The sequence below is a fragment of the Scleropages formosus genome, chromosome 10 (genome assembly GCF_900964775.1).
Source record: "Scleropages formosus chromosome 10, fSclFor1.1, whole genome shotgun sequence".
In the NCBI taxonomy this organism is placed as follows: Eukaryota; Metazoa; Chordata; class Actinopteri; order Osteoglossiformes; family Osteoglossidae; genus Scleropages; species Scleropages formosus.
The window spans coordinates 3187888-3195923 of record NC_041815.1 but is presented as its reverse complement, the minus strand read 5'-3'; positions in this window follow the sequence as shown (position 1 = coordinate 3195923).

Sequence of the window (8036 nt, the reverse complement as noted above, 5' to 3'; positions counted from 1 at the left end):
TAATAAAGTAAATAATAAAATAAAGTAGGATACTAATATGTGTAGTCCAATATTAAAGGTTAGATAAAAGTGCAATGTGGGGGGGGGATCTGAGCAATATTTGGCTAAATTAGTGCTCCTTGTGTATGCAGTCCAGTCTTCACTCCTGATTAAGAGCCCGAATGGCCTATGGGAAGATGCTCCTCCTCATTCCAGCTGTGTTGGCCTTCAGGGAGCGAAAGTGCTCCCCTGACCGCAGCAGGGAGAAAAGTCCATTGTTCGGGTGGCTGAGGTCTTTCACTATCTTCCTTGCCTTGGTTCAGCATTGCTTGCTGTTAATAGACTGCAGGTCAGGGAGTTCATTGCAGATGATGCGCTCAGCTGATCGTTCCACCCTCTGGAGAGCCTGCCTGTCCTGCTTGGTGCTGTTCCCAAACCAGGCCGTGATGCTTCCCGTCAGGATGCTCTCGATGGTACAGATGTAAAAATTCCTCAGCACCCTAGAGGGCAGTTTGAAGTCTCTTAAGCGTCTAAGGTGGTAAAGATGCTGTCGGGACTTCTTTGTCAGGGTGTTGATGTGATGCAACCGTAAGAGATCCTTTGTGTGTGAACACCAAGGAAACGGAAACTGTCCACTCTCTCCACTGGTGCCCCATGTTTCTTCAATCCAATCATCTTTAAAAACAGAAGTCCGTTAAATGAGAAATGATATATAACAGATATTGCCAATTAGAATGTTTCAATCAGTTCTAATAGTAGAGCATATATCGTATTCGTAAAAGAGCTCAATTTAATTTGTGATAAAACAATGTATGGACTAGATGTGCATTATGTTCACTGCATGACTGATGAAGAACCTAGTGTACTTTCCAACATTGTATTCAAATTCCAGTGAGGAAGGACTCAAGTATCAACATATCTACCAGAGAATCTATGCTGAAGTACAGAGATAGAAACCATCAAATTTTGTCTGTTAAATCCAAAATCCATTAAATCGAGGTTTGTTAAACTGAGAAGTTGCTCCGACTACTAATGCAAGATTATGTCTGCCTGATCACTCATAATATTACGGTAACTTGGTTTAACACAAATAGAATAACATTTCCTTAAGTGAAATAAGTAAAATGTGCTGTTTGATTCAGTAGACTAAGATAGATAGATAGATAGTAAAGCACACAAAGGTATGAATGCTGAAACAAACCCCTCATTATCACCACCAATAAATAAAGAAGTACATGAATAATTGGTGCTCCTGTGAAATCAGAGGAATGCAGGTTAATGTATATAGTTTTTCTCAACGCAATAAATCTTATGGATATATTTTACAATCTGAGTCAGAGCTGTTTACAGGCAGAAGGCCAGAGCTCTAGAAAGTAACTTGGTGAAACCCTGTTATTTAGCGTGCAATTCCTGTTCAATATATGTCGTACAGGCCACAACAAAAATTAGATCCTTACCTGTCACAAGGTTTAGACACTTTTTATTTCCAGCACTTTCCACCTACACTCTTTTTAGACTGATGTGTTTTTGCAGTATGTTCCCCCAACTAGACTAACAAATTACTCATCTTCATTGTTATGCAGCATTTATGCGATGCTACAATAACTGTAGTAATTTGAAAAACGGCCAGGAAATAGCTATTTATCACCTGCAAGGACCTCATTAGAGGCATAGACTCCTACCCATGGTGCATTCAGCAGGCTTCTCACAGGAGAGGATCCCCGTGGAGAGTCACACAGCAGCAGCAGAAGGATGCTAGAAAACACAACTGTGGGTGGATTATAGGATGAAACTGTCAACTCCTGTGGTTTTCCATGAGGCAAGATTACCACCAAAGTGAGTGCCATCCTCGGTGGCCCGATGCAACATGGGAAGGATTACACTTTAATTGGACATGAAGTGGAGCACGAGGCGCTAACTTTACTTTGATTCGTGGAATAAACATTGTTAACGGTGGTCAAGTTGCCATCCCCAAAGGACATACTTTCATGGAGAAATCCACCTCTGTTATACTCTCAGAATGTGATAAAATCCTTTAGGCCAAACAATTTCTTTCATGAAAGCTACAATTGTGGTGCCACAAAAAGCTTCTCAAGAATTTGCAGACTTGTATAAATAATTTAGCTGAACAAAGAGAGATGTGTGACAGCAAGGGTGAGGGTAAGGTCACCTAAATCCACAGCAGAACACATACTGGGCAGATGTGATCTCACTAATGGCTTTCATTACTTTGAACATGCAGTCATTTCGGCAAACAGGTGAAGCTGATTTGTGCCAGGCTCCGAGGCCCGGGGGCCGAGCTCTAAATGAACTTTTGTGTGACAGGCTCAGCCCGCTCTCTGGTTCGGGGCCCAGTTTGAAATGGTGAGAAATTTAATTTAAGATGTGAAAAAATAACCCCCGCCGTTCAACTTGTGCGTCTCGAGGCCATCTGAGCGCGTACAATCAAAACCAGATGGGCTTATCAGGTCTAAAGGCAACAAATAGAGCCGAGATCCTTATCAAACAAAGACCACCAGGGAAAGCTTCTGGCTTCCCTTTCTTGACCATGAATTTAGTTTCAAAGGCAGGAAGAGGTGGCAGATCCTGGGTGACAGGAGTTGCCCATGGCCTGAGAGGAGGTCATTGGTCTGCAGAGGTGTGGAGGATGCTGCCATGGTGCCAAGGCAGCTGTGGGCTCCATGTGGGATGGTGGGCGTCACTGTGAAATTGGGCCGTCATCGGTGACCTTAGGCACTGGGTGGCGCTCTGCATGCTTTCATCTCTGCTGTCAGATGATAGCCCTGCCACCCACATACAAGGACGTCATCTCCAAGGGAGGTACACCCCTTCCACAGGCTCCCAATGCTCTTCCTTCAGAACATGTCCTTTGTAATGCCCGTTTCCTGTGTGTGTACAGAATGTGGCTCCTTTTTAAGACGCTTCGCACTTTCGGCCTTTTGCCTGCTCTCAGGAGGTCTGAGTGGCGGGAGGCCTGCTCTCAGGACCTGCTGCAGGTGGTTCTTATTTTCAGGACAAATACTCAGTGTTTATACATGGCTAATAGGGCTACTAGTATCATTACACTGAATCCTGGGAATGGACTGTGTGAACGATCCCTTCTTTCATGTTACTGACTTTTACCACAAAGGAGGCCAGTCCTGTTATTTCTTATTGCCTGTGTCCATTTGTTCAGTGCTAGGTGGAATTATAAACATATTACCATTTTGCTTACATAGAGGAGAGCTTGTAGTAGATTTCTGAAAGGAGGGATGCGGATTCTGTTAAATGCTGAGCCAAGTTCTGTTTCACCCGTATTGAGTGGTTCTGTTGCTGTTAACTTCTAAACATCAATTGCTCAGCAGTCTAATATACTTTCCAACTTTTTTTGGACACCCGTCTCAATAGATCTCCTATGTGACTGATAAACATTTGTTATGTTATCTGCTTAATAAAAATTTAAAAACACCCTGTATGCAGCTGCTGTTGTATAGTGTCTTATATGGTGCTATGTGGCCCATTGACTGTGCTCAAGAAACATGTATCTGCATCCAAATCTCTTCTTCTGGTGACGTAATGCACTTTCGTACTGTTCTTGTAGATGTACGTCACAGTGGAGAAAAGCATGTGCTAAGTGAATAAATGTAAAAGCAAACGTGGAAACATGAGGGGAAACCCAAGAGGGCGGGTCCCTGATGCAGCATTACGGTACCTGCTCATTACTCATTTCTAGTGGAGCTGCCACAACAACCTCCTGCTATGGCTACACAGGGGGCCATATTATTCCATAATAAAGAGTTCGGTATGGAACAGAAGACTTGCCGGTGCAACTTTAATCGCTGAGCACCCTGGGAATCAAGGATCAAACGGCTGCTACAAGATGAGAAGATGCTGAGCGCGCTTGTTGGCACCCGCAATAACAGGCACACTGGCAGCTCTGCTGGACGGTCACAGCGAGGTACGTTGTGCCAGCACGCCATCTTTCATCTCTATCACCCTGCTGTTCATACTTCTGAGATGTTGCAAGGCCTCCATCTGTGCTATGGTTGCAATCCCCATTCTGCTCTCCTTTGGGTCACTCAATATTAATACAAACACTGTGAATCTGGTTCCATGCCATCTCTTGCTGTCCTTTAAATGATTAATCAGTTATGCTTGTTTGAGTTTGAACTGAGCTGTACAGAAAGATACAAAGGGAAATGAGCAGGATATATGTTACAAAAAGGAATGTAAAATGCAAATACCAAAAGTTATTTTCATGGTCTTACTGAAGAATGGAAAAAAAAAAAAACATTGCCAGTATTTTTCATCTTGAATGATGAGTGATGATATTAAACTGCTGCTGTTTTTGCTTTTTCATAAAACATTTTAGTCAAAAAATGCAGCATACAGAAATTAAAATGTTTATTTTTTAATTTATGACAAGGGGAATTGTTGTGATAGGTTTGAATTCAAAGCTTCTTAGAATGTTTTATCCATTTCTACACTTGGGTAACAGCTTCTGAAGAAATTCTGGGGAGCTACCTCGTTCAAAGGGTTTTGGACCCAGACCATTTTAACGATAAGGCAACAGTTCTAACCGTCATGCTGTTGTTCTATTGGTTTTACACTGTATCTCTATAAAGGTATGTAACTCTGTAATAAATCTCAGTTAGAGCATGCATCCAGAGCAGTATCGTCTCAAAGAGATGATGAACACTTTAAGGTAATGGGTTTGGACCTGAAGCCTAGTGTTCCCCCAGTGTCACATTTGAGCACATGCTCCCAAAATTTGTTTAGAAATACATCTGATCTTGTCTTCTCCTGCATGCTAAGCAGGAGGTCTCTAGTGCTTCAATGAGATTCTGCAGTAACACCAAACAAACACTTTATTTCTAGACCAGAATTACTGTTCTGAATAATACTGCAATCGTTTTGTTTTATATCTCTCAGGCTCCACTCATACATTACTGGAAGTTACAAAACAATCTGACGACATTTAAAATGAAAAAGTAGCAAAAACAGAGGAAATTGGAAATCAGAACACTCCGCATCCACATGCACTCTTATGCACATGTATTGTGGCACACACAGCCGAAGAGACAGACAACACACACACTCCAGATGATTGCTGACACTGGAGAGCACAGTGACCGGGAGGTCGCTATGTTTTCTGATCGGTGATCAAACGGCAGTAGTGGCACCATGCTGCTTTCTTGGGAAACTGGAATCCCCAGGGGAAGGTTTTTGGGGCAAGTTCTAAAGAGCTGCACATTGAGGTGGATGCTGGGCCACACGCAAAACCCATTCTCCAGCCCTGTGTTTGAAGATCTCACAGCCTCCTCTTGACTTCCCTGCCTCACTCATTTTCATCGTTTAACAGGGCATTAGTTGCCAACACTTCTGCTACTTGCTCTTCCCTGTGTCACACACAAACACACTGAGACACACAGTTCCTATTCAGCAGCGTGCTTCTGAACAAATGTGTGTCTGTGAAATATGACAAACTTCTTGGGACCCACAAAGGCCGATGCAGGCCCAACAGGTTCAAGGTTCACTTTATGGCATTCCACACTTCTACAAATACGCAAAGGAGAATGAATGAATGATTCCACACACAATACATAGTACCATTGTCTCACAACGGCTGGTTAGTTCAAGAAAACATTGGTTCCCTGCTCACTCTGTATGGACTCTATATGTTCTTTCCGTGTTTTCATGGGTCTTCTCTGGTTTTCTCCCACAATCCAAAGACATGTTTCCAGTGAACTGGTGACTGACAAGGGGGGGTGTGGTGGCGCAGCAGGTTTAGCTGCTACCCGCTGTGTGGTGGGACTGAGGTTTGAGCCCTACATGGGATGCCTTGCAACGGACTGATGTCATGTCATGTCATGTCCTGTCCTGTCCTGGGTGTGTCCCCTCCCCCTTTGGCCTTGCGCCCCCCGGTTGCCGGGTAAGGCTCCGGCTTGCTGCGACCCTGCTTAGGACAAGCAGATGTTGATAACAGATGGTGAAGAGTTGCCTGTTGTGTATACGCATGTGCATATGAGAGAGAATCACTGGTGTATTGAGGAGTGACTGACTGCACATAGTGTATCTGGCACCTGGAGTGGGAAGATGCTGCAAAATACATATACATAGCATTTATTGAAGTGTCTACTAAAGGAATAAATGTAAATTTTTCTCACACACAAAGGCATCATTATTAGTTGTACCTCATTTCATGGGCTGAGTGTAACCTGAATGAGACCAGGACACCTTCAGGAAGGCTTTGTGTGTTGAACTCAATGACAAATGAACTGTGGGAGGAAACCACAGCACCCTGTGGAAACACACACACACACACACACACACACACACACACACACATACACACATTTTCAGAACCGCTTGTCCCATACGGGGTCGCGGGGAACCGGAGCCTACCCGGTAACACAGGGCGCAAGGCCAGAGGGGGAGGAGACACACCCAGGACGGGACGCCAGTCCGTCACAAGGCACCCCAAGCAGGACTCAAACCCCAGACCCACCAGAGAGCAGGACTGTGGTTCAACCCACTGCGCCACCGCACCCCATGGAAACATTCAAGTTTATTCATTTAGCCAGTGCTTTTCTCCAAAGTGACTTACAATGATCTACCCATTTATAGGGCTGGGCACTTTTATTTGAGCTGTTTAGGGTAAGTATTTTGCTCAAGGGTACTACAGCTGGAACTGGGACTTAAACCTGCAACCTTTGGGTCCAAGGCCAGTAACTCTAACCACTACACTGCCAGTTGCCCCTTTACCTTGAAGCTAAATCCCACCTTTTGTACAACTTCTGGAAGCAGGTCTGGAAAGAATTTTGCGGAAATGCACAAAGAACCCCTGTTGCAGCCATGATGACAAGTTTTGTGCTGCCAAACTGATGACTATGGAGGTGCATCTTTCAGGTGAGGAAACAAAAATGTCACAGTGACTACATGCTTGGCATTATCGATAGAGCTGTTACACCATTTTGTGTAACATTTATACTTCAATCACTTGCAGCCACAACCGTGCTCGACAGAAGCCAGTCTTAGAACTTACTGACTTTACATCACATTACTATGAGCTGTACTTATCACCGGGACTGAATCTCCCTTCAGTCAATGGGATGAATATAGTTTTTTAAATGGTGGTTCATGTTAATGGGCTGTGTTGATACAGGTTAAAGGTACCAGTTTGCCTGAAAGAACAGAACTTTGCTAAATCATCTATAAACTAAACCCTCTATTTCATTTTTCTCTATTTGTTCATTAAGTCTTCAGTTACTTGACAATTAAAGCATATGGCATTTTGCATGTTTCCTTAAACTAATTTATCATTATCTTTTGACCAAAGTTGAAGTTTAAGTTTTAACCAAACATTTTAAACAGTATACATTTGGAATCTACTTCCGCATTAGACATTTCAACGCTCGTCACTGCCTACCTGTCGGACATCTCTGCATGGATGTCTGATCACCACCTACAACTCAACCTCTCCAAAACAGAGATTCTTCACCTCCCAGCTGACCTGTCCTCCTGTCACGATCTAGTGATCAAACTGGGAAACTCACTCATTTTCCTACCTCCTCGGCCAAGAGTCTGGGAGTGATGATTGACTCAAGTCTATCTTTCTCTCAGCACATCAAAGCCACAACCCGGTGCTGCAGATAAATCCTGCATAACATCTGCAGGATCTGTCCTTACCTCACAACTGACTTGTCCAGGCCATGGTGACATCCTGTCTGGGCTACTGCAACTCTCTTTTGTATGGCCTTCCTACTACTGCCATAAAACCTCTGCAGCTGATACAGAATGCTGCTGTACGAGTTGTGTTTGACTTGCCAAAGTGTTCTCATGTATTTCCTCTACTCATTTCTCTGCATTGGCTTCCTATAGCTCAAATTTCCCATAGATCAAATTTAAAATCCTGGTTATTGCTTACAAATGCATCAATAGAACTGCTCCTAGCTATTTACAAGACTTGATCATCCGCTACACGCCAAACAGACCGCTTCTCTCTTCTACTTCTGCTCGCTTGGCTGTCCTGCGCAAGAAAGGTAAAGTATGGAGGATCTTGGTTCTGGCTCTGTTGT